The sequence below is a fragment of the Chiloscyllium plagiosum genome, unplaced genomic scaffold (genome assembly GCF_037043375.1).
Source record: "Chiloscyllium plagiosum isolate Xiang-an unplaced genomic scaffold, Cpla_swu_hap1 HiC_scaffold_4, whole genome shotgun sequence".
In the NCBI taxonomy this organism is placed as follows: domain Eukaryota; kingdom Metazoa; phylum Chordata; class Chondrichthyes; order Orectolobiformes; family Hemiscylliidae; genus Chiloscyllium; species Chiloscyllium plagiosum.
The window spans coordinates 108,020,356-108,033,716 of NW_028270142.1; the positions used below are offsets into that span (position 1 = coordinate 108,020,356).

At 52.3% G+C, this 13,361-nt stretch overlaps 11 non-coding genes across 11 annotated transcripts; 6 read left to right on the top strand and 5 right to left on the bottom strand.

Annotated features, from left to right (window-relative positions):
* Positions 1-536: 536 nt before the first annotated feature.
* trnam-cau (transfer RNA methionine (anticodon CAU)) lies at positions 537-609 on the top strand. Its single transcript has one exon. It is a non-coding gene; the product is annotated as a tRNA-Met (tRNA).
* A 280-nt stretch (positions 610-889) lies between these two features.
* trnaa-agc (transfer RNA alanine (anticodon AGC)) lies at positions 890-962 on the bottom strand. Its single transcript has one exon. It is a non-coding gene; the product is annotated as a tRNA-Ala (tRNA).
* Positions 963-3,062: 2,100 nt separating this feature from the next.
* On the top strand, positions 3,063-3,135 carry trnam-cau (transfer RNA methionine (anticodon CAU)). The gene has a single exon. It is a non-coding gene; the product is annotated as a tRNA-Met (tRNA).
* A 280-nt stretch (positions 3,136-3,415) lies between these two features.
* Positions 3,416-3,488, bottom strand: trnaa-agc (transfer RNA alanine (anticodon AGC)). Its single transcript has one exon. It is a non-coding gene; the product is annotated as a tRNA-Ala (tRNA).
* Positions 3,489-5,589: 2,101 nt separating this feature from the next.
* trnam-cau (transfer RNA methionine (anticodon CAU)) lies at positions 5,590-5,662 on the top strand. The gene has a single exon. It is a non-coding gene; the product is annotated as a tRNA-Met (tRNA).
* Positions 5,663-5,942: 280 nt separating this feature from the next.
* On the bottom strand, positions 5,943-6,015 carry trnaa-agc (transfer RNA alanine (anticodon AGC)). The gene has a single exon. It is a non-coding gene; the product is annotated as a tRNA-Ala (tRNA).
* A 2,100-nt stretch (positions 6,016-8,115) lies between these two features.
* trnam-cau (transfer RNA methionine (anticodon CAU)) lies at positions 8,116-8,188 on the top strand. The gene has a single exon. It is a non-coding gene; the product is annotated as a tRNA-Met (tRNA).
* Positions 8,189-8,468: 280 nt separating this feature from the next.
* trnaa-agc (transfer RNA alanine (anticodon AGC)) lies at positions 8,469-8,541 on the bottom strand. Its single transcript has one exon. It is a non-coding gene; the product is annotated as a tRNA-Ala (tRNA).
* Positions 8,542-10,641: 2,100 nt separating this feature from the next.
* trnam-cau (transfer RNA methionine (anticodon CAU)) lies at positions 10,642-10,714 on the top strand. The gene has a single exon. It is a non-coding gene; the product is annotated as a tRNA-Met (tRNA).
* A 280-nt stretch (positions 10,715-10,994) lies between these two features.
* Positions 10,995-11,067, bottom strand: trnaa-agc (transfer RNA alanine (anticodon AGC)). Its single transcript has one exon. It is a non-coding gene; the product is annotated as a tRNA-Ala (tRNA).
* A 2,102-nt stretch (positions 11,068-13,169) lies between these two features.
* On the top strand, positions 13,170-13,242 carry trnam-cau (transfer RNA methionine (anticodon CAU)). The gene has a single exon. It is a non-coding gene; the product is annotated as a tRNA-Met (tRNA).
* Positions 13,243-13,361: the final 119 nt, after the last annotated feature.

Below are 13,361 nucleotides of genomic sequence, written 5' to 3' on the forward strand. Positions count from 1 at the left end.
TGTAAAAACCCTTTGGATTTTCCTTAACTCTATCTGCCAAAGCTATCTCAGGTCCCCTTTTTGCCCTCCTGATTTCCCGACTGTCTTTATACTCTGGTAAGGATTCACTCGATCTATCCTGTCTATACCTGACATGTGCTTCCTTCTTTTTCTTAACCAAACCCTCATTTTCTTAGGCTCTTTGGTAAACGGAAGCACCTCCCTTCTTGCTGAGCAAAGGATCTTAGTGCGCTGTGGCGTGGCTCTCCAGTAGCGGAGCCATCGAGACAAAGAGGCCGAATGTTGGCTGCCAAGAGCAAGACATACCGGGCTTTGCCGACCTCCTGACGCCACGGCTCTGCGGCACCGCGAGTGGGCCGTGTCTCTGCACGGGCCGGAGCCCAGCATGTAACGGGCGACGTGCATGATTGTGGATTGAAAGCCGATATCCTGGCCTCACTTGAGCTGCAGCTTTCTGACAAGGCTTGTTCTGTGGCTCGCAGCACCTTGAAAACCGGCCTATTTGGGCACCCGGTATGCCACTCGGCTGTCGGCTGGCCTTCTTAGCGCAGTAGGCAGCGCGTCAGTCTCATAATCTGAAGGTCCTGAGTTCAATCCTCAGAGAAGGCAAGACTGTGGCCTTTGCCACCGTGCGTGTTTTCTTTCTCTCCGCGGGCAAGAATATTTGCTTTGGACGGCTTCACGCCTGATTTGAGCTGACCACACCAGAGCAAACGCGCTGCTGCAAGGTTTAACATCTGGGCGACACGTGCTCAACTTTTTGTTCTGCGCAGCATTTTGTAAACTCACCATCGTGCCATCTGTGCAGCAGCAAAGACTGGAGCCACATGCAGGGTTCACGCGAGTTCACACTGCTTGCGTCCCAAACGTGTCCCCAGGAAAAGCATTGTGGAGAATGTGGGCATCGATCCCACTACCTCTCGCATGCTAAGCGAGCGCTCTACCATTTGAGCTAATTCCCCTACGCTGGGCGCTCGCCTGAGCCCCATGGTGCTTCGGAACGATGAGCTGAGAGCAGCAGGCGATTTCCTCTCGAGATTGTACGCTGTGTTCAGCCGAACAACGCGATGCGACTATCGGCACATCCGAGCAGCAGCAGCACGTGCGCAAAGTCTTCTGGAAAACACGGTGCCGCCGAAAGTATCGCCAGCGAGACGCTCTGAGATTCCAGAATCCAAAGGAACCGATCGGCACGAGCAGTCACAACAAGTGTGAGGTAGCACTCGAGAGCGCTGTCTGACTGATTGGAGACTTGCGACACTTTCAAGTGAGTGCTGACTGACTGCGTGGATGTTGTGTTCCTCCAGAGGGCTCCCTGCTGCTCGTGGTTTGCAACTGCAGACGTCACAGCACACCAACAGGCAGAATTCTCTGAAGAAGAAGAAGGTGTATTTTGGAGAAAGAGAACACTGGGGGCTGTTACCAGACAAAAAAAGAGGGCTTCTCCTTCATCCTCGTGAGCTGCAGCCATGCGGTCAGGTTCCGCAAAGTGCTGCTTTCAGATACACGCCAAGCAGGCCGAGATGCAAATAGCAACCGCCACTCGTCTGAAGCAGCACCCGCGAGCCCTGTCTGACCGGTAGGGCCTTTCCTTAGTGCTGACCTGCTCGGATGCGTTGCTGTTCAACTTGTGCAACTGTGGAAGTGGCACACCCCGTGCAGGCCAAATTTCAAGAAGAAGAAACGAAGAGAAGTCCACAGCCAGTTTTCCGACAGGAATGGAAGGCTCCTTCGTCCGGACATTGACATAGTAAGTTGTCATCGAGCAGTTTAGAGCGCTGCTTCGCGGGAAAACTTTGCTTGGAAGGAGTCATAGAGTCATAGAGATGTACATCACGGAAAGAGACCCTTCGGTCGGACCGTTCCGACCAGATATCCCATCCCAATCTAGTCGTACCTGCCGGCACCCGGGCCATATCCCTCCAAACCCTTCCTATTTATATAGCCATCCAGATGCCTTTTAAATGTTGCAATTGTACTAGCCTCCGCCACTTCCTCTGGCAGCTCATTCCATACACGTACCACCCTCTGTGTGAAAAAGGTGCCCCTTAGTTCTCTTTCATATCTTTTCCCTCTCACCCTAAACCTCTGCCCTCTAGTGCTGGTCTCCCGCACCCCAGGGAAAAGACTTTGTCTATTTATCCTATCTATACGCCTCATGATTTTATATCAATGATATAAATATCTCAGCAAGGGGCCCAGCAATCACTTCCCTAGCTTCCCACAGACCTGCTCAGGTCCTGGGCATTTATCCACTTGTATGCGTTTCAAGGCATCCAGCATTCCTCCTCTGCAATGTGGACAATTTACAAGATGTCACCATCCATTTCCCTATATTCTATACTTCTCCCTACATTCTATCCTTTTCCACAGTAAACACTGATGCAAACTACTCGTTTAGTATCGCCCAGCCCCCCCCCCCCCCCCACCCCCCACCTCTCCTGCGGCTCGACACAAAGGCCGCTGTGCTGATCATTGAGGGGCCCTATTCTCTCCCTAGTCACCCTTTTGTCCTTATAATGTATTTGTAAAAACCCTTTGGATTTTCCTTAACTCTATCTGCCAAAGCTATCTCAGGTCCCCTTTTTGCCCTCCTGATTTCCCGACTGTCTTTATACTCTGGTAAGGATTCACTCGATCTATCCTGTCTATACCTGACATGTGCTTCCTTCTTTTTCTTAACCAAACCCTCATTTTCTTAGGCTCTTTGGTAAACGGAAGCACCTCCCTTCTTGCTGAGCAAAGGATCTTAGTGCGCTGTGGCGTGGCTCTCCAGTAGCGGAGCCATCGAGACAAAGAGGCCGAATGTTGGCTGCCAAGAGCAAGACATACCGGGCTTTGCCGACCTCCTGACGCCACGGCTCTGCGGCACCGCGAGTGGGCCGTGTCTCTGCACGGGCCGGAGCCCAGCATGTAACGGGCGACGTGCATGATTGTGGATTGAAAGCCGATATCCTGGCCTCACTTGAGCTGCAGCTTTCTGACAAGGCTTGTTCTGTGGCTCGCAGCACCTTGAAAACCGGCCTATTTGGGCACCCGGTATGCCACTCGGCTGTCGGCTGGCCTTCTTAGCGCAGTAGGCAGCGCGTCAGTCTCATAATCTGAAGGTCCTGAGTTCAATCCTCAGAGAAGGCAAGACTGTGGCCTTTGCCACCGTGCGTGTTTTCTTTCTCTCCGCGGGCAAGAATATTTGCTTTGGACGGCTTCACGCCTGATTTGAGCTGACCACACCAGAGCAAACGCGCTGCTGCAAGGTTTAACATCTGGGCGACACGTGCTCAACTTTTTGTTCTGCGCAGCATTTTGTAAACTCACCATCGTGCCATCTGTGCAGCAGCAAAGACTGGAGCCACATGCAGGGTTCACGCGAGTTCACACTGCTTGCGTCCCAAACGTGTCCCCAGGAAAAGCATTGTGGAGAATGTGGGCATCGATCCCACTACCTCTCGCATGCTAAGCGAGCGCTCTACCATTTGAGCTAATTCCCCTACGCTGGGCGCTCGCCTGAGCCCCATGGTGCTTCGGAACGATGAGCTGAGAGCAGCAGGCGATTTCCTCTCGAGATTGTACGCTGTGTTCAGCCGAACAACGCGATGCGACTATCGGCACATCCGAGCAGCAGCAGCACGTGCGCAAAGTCTTCTGGAAAACACGGTGCCGCCGAAAGTATCGCCAGCGAGACGCTCTGAGATTCCAGAATCCAAAGGAACCGATCGGCACGAGCAGTCACAACAAGTGTGAGGTAGCACTCGAGAGCGCTGTCTGACTGATTGGAGACTTGCGACACTTTCAAGTGAGTGCTGACTGACTGCGTGGATGTTGTGTTCCTCCAGAGGGCTCCCTGCTGCTCGTGGTTTGCAACTGCAGACGTCACAGCACACCAACAGGCAGAATTCTCTGAAGAAGAAGAAGGTGTATTTTGGAGAAAGAGAACACTGGGGGCTGTTACCAGACAAAAAAAGAGGGCTTCTCCTTCATCCTCGTGAGCTGCAGCCATGCGGTCAGGTTCCGCAAAGTGCTGCTTTCAGATACACGCCAAGCAGGCCGAGATGCAAATAGCAACCGCCACTCGTCTGAAGCAGCACCCGCGAGCCCTGTCTGACCGGTAGGGCCTTTCCTTAGTGCTGACCTGCTCGGATGCGTTGCTGTTCAACTTGTGCAACTGTGGAAGTGGCACACCCCGTGCAGGCCAAATTTCAAGAAGAAGAAACGAAGAGAAGTCCACAGCCAGTTTTCCGACAGGAATGGAAGGCTCCTTCGTCCGGACATTGACATAGTAAGTTGTCATCGAGCAGTTTAGAGCGCTGCTTCGCGGGAAAACTTTGCTTGGAAGGAGACTTAGAGTCATAGAGATGTACATCACGGAAAGAGACCCTTCGGTCGGACCGTTCCGACCAGATATCCCATCCCAATCTAGTCGTACCTGCCGGCACCCGGGCCATATCCCTCCAAACCCTTCCTATTTATATAGCCATCCAGATGCCTTTTAAATGTTGCAATTGTACTAGCCTCCGCCACTTCCTCTGGCAGCTCATTCCATACACGTACCACCCTCTGTGTGAAAAAGGTGCCCCTTAGTTCTCTTTCATATCTTTTCCCTCTCACCCTAAACCTCTGCCCTCTAGTGCTGGTCTCCCGCACCCCAGGGAAAAGACTTTGTCTATTTATCCTATCTATACGCCTCATGATTTTATATCAATGATATAAATATCTCAGCAAGGGGCCCAGCAATCACTTCCCTAGCTTCCCACAGACCTGCTCAGGTCCTGGGCATTTATCCACTTGTATGCGTTTCAAGGCATCCAGCATTCCTCCTCTGCAATGTGGACAATTTACAAGATGTCACCATCCATTTCCCTATATTCTATACTTCTCCCTACATTCTATCCTTTTCCACAGTAAACACTGATGCAAACTACTCGTTTAGTATCGCCCAGCCCCCCCCCCCCCCCCCACCCCCCACCTCTCCTGCGGCTCGACACAAAGGCCGCTGTGCTGATCATTGAGGGGCCCTATTCTCTCCCTAGTCACCCTTTTGTCCTTATAATGTATTTGTAAAAACCCTTTGGATTTTCCTTAACTCTATCTGCCAAAGCTATCTCAGGTCCCCTTTTTGCCCTCCTGATTTCCCGACTGTCTTTATACTCTGGTAAGGATTCACTCGATCTATCCTGTCTATACCTGACATGTGCTTCCTTCTTTTTCTTAACCAAACCCTCATTTTCTTAGGCTCTTTGGTAAACGGAAGCACCTCCCTTCTTGCTGAGCAAAGGATCTTAGTGCGCTGTGGCGTGGCTCTCCAGTAGCGGAGCCATCGAGACAAAGAGGCCGAATGTTGGCTGCCAAGAGCAAGACATACCGGGCTTTGCCGACCTCCTGACGCCACGGCTCTGCGGCACCGCGAGTGGGCCGTGTCTCTGCACGGGCCGGAGCCCAGCATGTAACGGGCGACGTGCATGATTGTGGATTGAAAGCCGATATCCTGGCCTCACTTGAGCTGCAGCTTTCTGACAAGGCTTGTTCTGTGGCTCGCAGCACCTTGAAAACCGGCCTATTTGGGCACCCGGTATGCCACTCGGCTGTCGGCTGGCCTTCTTAGCGCAGTAGGCAGCGCGTCAGTCTCATAATCTGAAGGTCCTGAGTTCAATCCTCAGAGAAGGCAAGACTGTGGCCTTTGCCACCGTGCGTGTTTTCTTTCTCTCCGCGGGCAAGAATATTTGCTTTGGACGGCTTCACGCCTGATTTGAGCTGACCACACCAGAGCAAACGCGCTGCTGCAAGGTTTAACATCTGGGCGACACGTGCTCAACTTTTTGTTCTGCGCAGCATTTTGTAAACTCACCATCGTGCCATCTGTGCAGCAGCAAAGACTGGAGCCACATGCAGGGTTCACGCGAGTTCACACTGCTTGCGTCCCAAACGTGTCCCCAGGAAAAGCATTGTGGAGAATGTGGGCATCGATCCCACTACCTCTCGCATGCTAAGCGAGCGCTCTACCATTTGAGCTAATTCCCCTACGCTGGGCGCTCGCCTGAGCCCCATGGTGCTTCGGAACGATGAGCTGAGAGCAGCAGGCGATTTCCTCTCGAGATTGTACGCTGTGTTCAGCCGAACAACGCGATGCGACTATCGGCACATCCGAGCAGCAGCAGCACGTGCGCAAAGTCTTCTGGAAAACACGGTGCCGCCGAAAGTATCGCCAGCGAGACGCTCTGAGATTCCAGAATCCAAAGGAACCGATCGGCACGAGCAGTCACAACAAGTGTGAGGTAGCACTCGAGAGCGCTGTCTGACTGATTGGAGACTTGCGACACTTTCAAGTGAGTGCTGACTGACTGCGTGGATGTTGTGTTCCTCCAGAGGGCTCCCTGCTGCTCGTGGTTTGCAACTGCAGACGTCACAGCACACCAACAGGCAGAATTCTCTGAAGAAGAAGAAGGTGTATTTTGGAGAAAGAGAACACTGGGGGCTGTTACCAGACAAAAAAAGAGGGCTTCTCCTTCATCCTCGTGAGCTGCAGCCATGCGGTCAGGTTCCGCAAAGTGCTGCTTTCAGATACACGCCAAGCAGGCCGAGATGCAAATAGCAACCGCCACTCGTCTGAAGCAGCACCCGCGAGCCCTGTCTGACCGGTAGGGCCTTTCCTTAGTGCTGACCTGCTCGGATGCGTTGCTGTTCAACTTGTGCAACTGTGGAAGTGGCACACCCCGTGCAGGCCAAATTTCAAGAAGAAGAAACGAAGAGAAGTCCACAGCCAGTTTTCCGACAGGAATGGAAGGCTCCTTCGTCCGGACATTGACATAGTAAGTTGTCATCGAGCAGTTTAGAGCGCTGCTTCGCGGGAAAACTTTGCTTGGAAGGAGTCATAGAGTCATAGAGATGTACATCACGGAAAGAGACCCTTCGGTCGGACCGTTCCGACCAGATATCCCATCCCAATCTAGTCGTACCTGCCGGCACCCGGGCCATATCCCTCCAAACCCTTCCTATTTATATAGCCATCCAGATGCCTTTTAAATGTTGCAATTGTACTAGCCTCCGCCACTTCCTCTGGCAGCTCATTCCATACACGTACCACCCTCTGTGTGAAAAAGGTGCCCCTTAGTTCTCTTTCATATCTTTTCCCTCTCACCCTAAACCTCTGCCCTCTAGTGCTGGTCTCCCGCACCCCAGGGAAAAGACTTTGTCTATTTATCCTATCTATACGCCTCATGATTTTATATCAATGATATAAATATCTCAGCAAGGGGCCCAGCAATCACTTCCCTAGCTTCCCACAGACCTGCTCAGGTCCTGGGCATTTATCCACTTGTATGCGTTTCAAGGCATCCAGCATTCCTCCTCTGCAATGTGGACAATTTACAAGATGTCACCATCCATTTCCCTATATTCTATACTTCTCCCTACATTCTATCCTTTTCCACAGTAAACACTGATGCAAACTACTCGTTTAGTATCGCCCAGCCCCCCCCCCCCCCCCACCCCCCACCTCTCCTGCGGCTCGACACAAAGGCCGCTGTGCTGATCATTGAGGGGCCCTATTCTCTCCCTAGTCACCCTTTTGTCCTTATAATGTATTTGTAAAAACCCTTTGGATTTTCCTTAACTCTATCTGCCAAAGCTATCTCAGGTCCCCTTTTTGCCCTCCTGATTTCCCGACTGTCTTTATACTCTGGTAAGGATTCACTCGATCTATCCTGTCTATACCTGACATGTGCTTCCTTCTTTTTCTTAACCAAACCCTCATTTTCTTAGGCTCTTTGGTAAACGGAAGCACCTCCCTTCTTGCTGAGCAAAGGATCTTAGTGCGCTGTGGCGTGGCTCTCCAGTAGCGGAGCCATCGAGACAAAGAGGCCGAATGTTGGCTGCCAAGAGCAAGACATACCGGGCTTTGCCGACCTCCTGACGCCACGGCTCTGCGGCACCGCGAGTGGGCCGTGTCTCTGCACGGGCCGGAGCCCAGCATGTAACGGGCGACGTGCATGATTGTGGATTGAAAGCCGATATCCTGGCCTCACTTGAGCTGCAGCTTTCTGACAAGGCTTGTTCTGTGGCTCGCAGCACCTTGAAAACCGGCCTATTTGGGCACCCGGTATGCCACTTGGCTGTCGGCTGGCCTTCTTAGCGCAGTAGGCAGCGCGTCAGTCTCATAATCTGAAGGTCCTGAGTTCAATCCTCAGAGAAGGCAAGACTGTGGCCTTTGCCACCGTGCGTGTTTTCTTTCTCTCCGCGGGCAAGAATATTTGCTTTGGACGGCTTCACGCCTGATTTGAGCTGACCACACCAGAGCAAACGCGCTGCTGCAAGGTTTAACATCTGGGCGACACGTGCTCAACTTTTTGTTCTGCGCAGCATTTTGTAAACTCACCATCGTGCCATCTGTGCAGCAGCAAAGACTGGAGCCACATGCAGGGTTCACGCGAGTTCACACTGCTTGCGTCCCAAACGTGTCCCCAGGAAAAGCATTGTGGAGAATGTGGGCATCGATCCCACTACCTCTCGCATGCTAAGCGAGCGCTCTACCATTTGAGCTAATTCCCCTACGCTGGGCGCTCGCCTGAGCCCCATGGTGCTTCGGAACGATGAGCTGAGAGCAGCAGGCGATTTCCTCTCGAGATTGTACGCTGTGTTCAGCCGAACAACGCGATGCGACTATCGGCACATCCGAGCAGCAGCAGCACGTGCGCAAAGTCTTCTGGAAAACACGGTGCCGCCGAAAGTATCGCCAGCGAGACGCTCTGAGATTCCAGAATCCAAAGGAACCGATCGGCACGAGCAGTCACAACAAGTGTGAGGTAGCACTCGAGAGCGCTGTCTGACTGATTGGAGACTTGCGACACTTTCAAGTGAGTGCTGACTGACTGCGTGGATGTTGTGTTCCTCCAGAGGGCTCCCTGCTGCTCGTGGTTTGCAACTGCAGACGTCACAGCACACCAACAGGCAGAATTCTCTGAAGAAGAAGAAGGTGTATTTTGGAGAAAGAGAACACTGGGGGCTGTTACCAGACAAAAAAAGAGGGCTTCTCCTTCATCCTCGTGAGCTGCAGCCATGCGGTCAGGTTCCGCAAAGTGCTGCTTTCAGATACACGCCAAGCAGGCCGAGATGCAAATAGCAACCGCCACTCGTCTGAAGCAGCACCCGCGAGCCCTGTCTGACCGGTAGGGCCTTTCCTTAGTGCTGACCTGCTCGGATGCGTTGCTGTTCAACTTGTGCAACTGTGGAAGTGGCACACCCCGTGCAGGCCAAATTTCAAGAAGAAGAAACGAAGAGAAGTCCACAGCCAGTTTTCCGACAGGAATGGAAGGCTCCTTCGTCCGGACATTGACATAGTAAGTTGTCATCGAGCAGTTTAGAGCGCTGCTTCGCGGGAAAACTTTGCTTGGAAGGAGTCATAGAGTCATAGAGATGTACATCACGGAAAGAGACCCTTCGGTCGGACCGTTCCGACCAGATATCCCATCCCAATCTAGTCGTACCTGCCGGCACCCGGGCCATATCCCTCCAAACCCTTCCTATTTATATAGCCATCCAGATGCCTTTTAAATGTTGCAATTGTACTAGCCTCCGCCACTTCCTCTGGCAGCTCATTCCATACACGTACCACCCTCTGTGTGAAAAAGGTGCCCCTTAGTTCTCTTTCATATCTTTTCCCTCTCACCCTAAACCTCTGCCCTCTAGTGCTGGTCTCCCGCACCCCAGGGAAAAGACTTTGTCTATTTATCCTATCTATACGCCTCATGATTTTATATCAATGATATAAATATCTCAGCAAGGGGCCCAGCAATCACTTCCCTAGCTTCCCACAGACCTGCTCAGGTCCTGGGCATTTATCCACTTGTATGCGTTTCAAGGCATCCAGCATTCCTCCTCTGCAATGTGGACAATTTACAAGATGTCACCATCCATTTCCCTATATTCTATACTTCTCCCTACATTCTATCCTTTTCCACAGTAAACACTGATGCAAACTACTCGTTTAGTATCGCCCAGCCCCCCCCCCCCCCCCACCCCCCACCTCTCCTGCGGCTCGACACAAAGGCCGCTGTGCTGATCATTGAGGGGCCCTATTCTCTCCCTAGTCACCCTTTTGTCCTTATAATGTATTTGTAAAAACCCTTTGGATTTTCCTTAACTCTATCTGCCAAAGCTATCTCAGGTCCCCTTTTTGCCCTCCTGATTTCCCGACTGTCTTTATACTCTGGTAAGGATTCACTCGATCTATCCTGTCTATACCTGACATGTGCTTCCTTCTTTTTCTTAACCAAACCCTCATTTTCTTAGGCTCTTTGGTAAACGGAAGCACCTCCCTTCTTGCTGAGCAAAGGATCTTAGTGCGCTGTGGCGTGGCTCTCCAGTAGCGGAGCCATCGAGACAAAGAGGCCGAATGTTGGCTGCCAAGAGCAAGACATACCGGGCTTTGCCGACCTCCTGACGCCACGGCTCTGCGGCACCGCGAGTGGGCCGTGTCTCTGCACGGGCCGGAGCCCAGCATGTAACGGGCGACGTGCATGATTGTGGATTGAAAGCCGATATCCTGGCCTCACTTGAGCTGCAGCTTTCTGACAAGGCTTGTTCTGTGGCTCGCAGCACCTTGAAAACCGGCCTATTTGGGCACCCGGTATGCCACTCGGCTGTCGGCTGGCCTTCTTAGCGCAGTAGGCAGCGCGTCAGTCTCATAATCTGAAGGTCCTGAGTTCAATCCTCAGAGAAGGCAAGACTGTGGCCTTTGCCACCGTGCGTGTTTTCTTTCTCTCCGCGGGCAAGAATATTTGCTTTGGACGGCTTCACGCCTGATTTGAGCTGACCACACCAGAGCAAACGCGCTGCTGCAAGGTTTAACATCTGGGCGACACGTGCTCAACTTTTTGTTCTGCGCAGCATTTTGTAAACTCACCATCGTGCCATCTGTGCAGCAGCAAAGACTGGAGCCACATGCAGGGTTCACGCGAGGTCACACTGCTTGCGTCCCAAACGTGTCCCCAGGAAAAGCATTGTGGAGAATGTGGGCATCGATCCCACTACCTCTCGCATGCTAAGCGAGCGCTCTACCATTTGAGCTAATTCCCCTACGCTGGGCGCTCGCCTGAGCCCCATGGTGCTTCGGAACGATGAGCTGAGAGCAGCAGGCGATTTCCTCTCGAGATTGTACGCTGTGTTCAGCCGAACAACGCGATGCGACTATCGGCACATCCGAGCAGCAGCAGCACGTGCGCAAAGTCTTCTGGAAAACACGGTGCCGCCGAAAGTATCGCCAGCGAGACGCTCTGAGATTCCAGAATCCAAAGGAACCGATCGGCACGAGCAGTCACAACAAGTGTGAGGTAGCACTCGAGAGCGCTGTCTGACTGATTGGAGACTTGCGACACTTTCAAGTGAGTGCTGACTGACTGCGTGGATGTTGTGTTCCTCCAGAGGGCTCCCTGCTGCTCGTGGTTTGCAACTGCAGACGTCACAGCACACCAACAGGCAGAATTCTCTGAAGAAGAAGAAGGTGTATTTTGGAGAAAGAGAACACTGGGGGCTGTTACCAGACAAAAAAAGAGGGCTTCTCCTTCATCCTCGTGAGCTGCAGCCATGCGGTCAGGTTCCGCAAAGTGCTGCTTTCAGATACACGCCAAGCAGGCCGAGATGCAAATAGCAACCGCCACTCGTCTGAAGCAGCACCCGCGAGCCCTGTCTGACCGGTAGGGCCTTTCCTTAGTGCTGACCTGCTCGGATGCGTTGCTGTTCAACTTGTGCAACTGTGGAAGTGGCACACCCCGTGCAGGCCAAATTTCAAGAAGAAGAAACGAAGAGAAGTCCACAGCCAGTTTTCCGACAGGAATGGAAGGCTCCTTCGTCCGGACATTGACATAGTAAGTTGTCATCGAGCAGTTTAGAGCGCTGCTTCGCGGGAAAACTTTGCTTGGAAGGAGTCATAGAGTCATAGAGATGTACATCACGGAAAGAGACCCTTCGGTCGGACCGTTCCGACCAGATATCCCATCCCAATCTAGTCGTACCTGCCGGCACCCGGGCCATATCCCTCCAAACCCTTCCTATTTATATAGCCATCCAGATGCCTTTTAAATGTTGCAATTGTACTAGCCTCCGCCACTTCCTCTGGCAGCTCATTCCATACACGTACCACCCTCTGTGTGAAAAAGGTGCCCCTTAGTTCTCTTTCATATCTTTTCCCTCTCACCCTAAACCTCTGCCCTCTAGTGCTGGTCTCCCGCACCCCAGGGAAAAGACTTTCTCTATTTATCCTATCTATACGCCTCATGATTTTATATCAATGATATAAATATCTCAGCAAGGGGCCCAGCAATCACTTCCCTAGCTTCCCACAGACCTGCTCAGGTCCTGGGCATTTATCCACTTGTATGCGTTTCAAGGCATCCAGCATTCCTCCTCTGCAATGTGGACAATTTACAAGATGTCACCATCCATTTCCCTATATTCTATACTTCTCCCTACATTCTATCCTTTTCCACAGTAAACACTGATGCAAACTACTCGTTTAGTATCGCCCAGCCCCCCCCCCCCCCCCCCACCCCCCACCTCTCCTGCGGCTCGACACAAAGGCCGCTGTGCTGATCATTGAGGGGCCCTATTCTCTCCCTAGTCACCCTTTTGTCCTTATAATGTATTTGTAAAAACCCTTTGGATTTTCCTTAACTCTATCTGCCAAAGCTATCTCAGGTCCCCTTTTTGCCCTCCTGATTTCCCGACTGTCTTTATACTCTGGTAAGGATTCACTCGATCTATCCTGTCTATACCTGACATGTGCTTCCTTCTTTTTCTTAACCAAACCCTCATTTTCTTAGGCTCTTTGGTAAACGGAAGCACCTCCCTTCTTGCTGAGCAAAGGATCTTAGTGCGCTGTGGCGTGGCTCTCCAGTAGCGGAGCCATCGAGACAAAGAGGCCGAATGTTGGCTGCCAAGAGCAAGACATACCGGGCTTTGCCGACCTCCTGACGCCACGGCTCTGCGGCACCGCGAGTGGGCCGTGTCTCTGCACGGGCCGGAGCCCAGCATGTAACGGGCGACGTGCATGATTGTGGATTGAAAGCCGATATCCTGGCCTCACTTGAGCTGCAGCTTTCTGACAAGGCTTGTTCTGTGGCTCGCAGCACCTTGAAAACCGGCCTATTTGGGCACCCGGTATGCCACTCGGCTGTCGGCTGGCCTTCTTAGCGCAGTAGGCAGCGCGTCAGTCTCATAATCTGAAGGTCCTGAGTTCAATCCTCAGAGAAGGCAAGACTGTGGCCTTTGCCACCGTGCGTGTTTTCTTTCTCTCCGCGGGCAAGAATATTTGCTTTGGACGGCTTCACGCCTGATTTGAGCTGACCACACCAGAGCAAAAGCGCTGCTGCAAG